Genomic DNA, 2,460 nt, shown 5'->3' on the forward strand with positions numbered 1-2,460 from the left:
ATCAAGGTGTCTTGGATCAAGGTGACTGTTTGCTTTCCTCTCAGGCCCTCTCCTTGGCTTGCAGATGGCTGCCCTTTTGCTGCCTCTAATTATGGTCTTATTTCTGTGTGAACCTCCTTGGTGTCTGTGTGTGTCCAAATTTCCTCTTCTCATAAAGACATTAGTCAGATTGGATTAGGGCCCTCCTTAATGGCCTCATTTTAACTTAATCATTCCTTTAAATACCGTATTTCCAAATATAGTCACATTCTGAGACACGGGGGGTTAGGACTTCAATATACAAATTTTGGGGAGCACAATTCAGCCCATGTTATGATTAAATATTTTTCTTTGGGTATTATAAAAAATACAATAGATTTAAGTTTTCTCCATAGCTTCACGGCTTCTTCATTTTTGTTTGTATTTTTTTTTTCATTTAAGATAGGAAATACTTTATTCAGACCCATCAGAGAAATGGATAGCTTGAGTCTGCAACAAAGTGTCCATTTATAAAGCATTGGTCAGTAATTGTATATGAGTACATACAAATTAATTGATCAGACCACAACTTTTCAATGTTTAAAACAGAATAAACTTCCCTGTAAAAGCAGTACCTTTGTGACATTTTCACTTTAGTATTTTTCTCCTTCTTCTTCTCCCTCTCCTTCAACAGAATCCACATCAACCTCCACATAATCCTTCTCAAGGGCAGCCGTGTCCTCACAGGCCTCAGAAAACTTTCCTTCCTCTATGCCCTCATCCACATACCAGGGAAAGGCACACTTGGTATACGTCAGGTCAAACTTGTGGTCTAGGTGAGCCCAGGCCTCAACGATGGCTGTGGTGTTGCTCAGCATGCACGCAGCCCACTGTACTTTGGCCAGGTCTCCACCAGGTATCACAGTAGGAGGCTGGTAATTAATGTCAACTTTGAAACCAGTGGGGTACCAGTCCACAAACTGGATGGCGCACTTGGTCTTGATTGTGGCAGCGGTAGCACTGACATCTTTGGGAACCATGTTGCCACGGTACAACAGGCAGCAAGCCATGTATTTACCATGGTGAAGGTTGCATTTCACAACCTGGTTGGCTGGCTCAAAGCAAGCGTTAGAGATCTCTGCTACCAGCAGAGGTGATAGGGGCATATGTAGCCAGAGGGAAGTGGATGTGGGCATAGGGCACCAGATAGGTCTGAAATTCTGTCAGATCAACATTCAGGGCTCCATCAAACCTCAGGGAAGCAGTGATGGAAGACACAACTTGATCTATCAACCTATTCAGGTTAGTATATGTTGGGTGCTCAATATCAAGGTTTCTAAGACAGATGTCATAGATGTCCTCATTGTCTACCATGAAGGCACAATTAGAGTATGCCAGGGTGGTGTGGGCGGTGAGGTTGGAGTTGTAGGGCTGAAGTACAGCTATGGAAACCTGGGGAGCTGGGTAAATGAAGAACTCCAGCTTGGACTTCTTGCCATAATCAACAGAGGGACCTTCCATCAGCAGGGAGGTGAACCTAGAACCAGTTCCCCCACCAAAGCTGTGGAAAACCAAGAAGCCCTGAAGACCTGTGCATTGGTCATCCAGTTTCCAAATTCGGTCCAAGACGAGGTCAGTGACCTCCTTGCCAATGGTGTAGTGATGTCGGGCATAGTAATTGGCAGCATCTTTCTTGTCTCTGATGAGCTGCTCAGGGTGGAGGAGCTGGGGGTAGGTGCCAGTGAGAACTTCATCAATGACCGTGGGTTCCAGGTCTACAAACACGGCCCTGAGCACATGCTTGCCAGCAGTTTTCTCACTGAAGAAGGTGTTGAAGGAGTCATCTCCTCCCTCAATGGTCTTGTCACTTGGCATCAGGCCATTGGGCTGGATGCCATGTTCCAGGCAGTAGAGCTCCCAGCTGGCATTGCCGATCTGGACACCACCCTGGCCAGCATCAATGGAAATGCACTGGCATATAGTTTCTGTTTTGTGGCTGCCGAGCGGATGGCAGAGAGGAGGAGGCAAGGTTGTCGCTTCTTCCAGCGCAACTCTTAGGTGGTCATTGTAAGAGAACCTGCCTTATTTGTATTCTTGATGGGACTCAGAATCACTCTTCCCCTTTTGCATGGGAAAAAGGGAGGTAAATCTTCTCTTCTGGAAAGTGTCATAGGTAATGCAATATTTCTCAATCTTTCTACTGTCCCATCACATAGACACATAGGAGGGATGTCACATAGCCACAACAAATGAGTGGCTTACTAAGAGCTTGAGTTGTAGAATCCCTATTTAAAAGCTGTGTGACTTTGTCCAAAGTCTTAAACTTCATAAGGATACTGTCTAAGCTACTTTAACAGAGATCTCTATAATACCCTGACTTAAGAAGAGAGAAGTTTATTTTTCTCTCCTGTATCAGATCACAGTGAAGTATCACAGAGTGGGATGGGCAGATCAGTCTATCCTTAAAAGACAGCTTCTATCTCTGTGTCCATAATGGCTGTT

The 2,460-nt window shown here is 44.9% G+C and overlaps 1 pseudogene; it reads right to left on the reverse strand.

Annotated features, from left to right (window-relative positions):
* Positions 1–611: 611 nt before the first annotated feature.
* Positions 612–1,932, reverse strand: LOC114890961 (annotated as a pseudogene).
* Positions 1,933–2,460: the final 528 nt, after the last annotated feature.

Source organism: Monodon monoceros, unplaced genomic scaffold (genome assembly GCF_005190385.1).
Source record: "Monodon monoceros isolate NGI ecotype Baffin Bay Population unplaced genomic scaffold, NGI_Narwhal_1 Super_Scaffold_11, whole genome shotgun sequence".
NCBI classification, from domain to species: Eukaryota; Metazoa; Chordata; class Mammalia; order Artiodactyla; family Monodontidae; genus Monodon; species Monodon monoceros.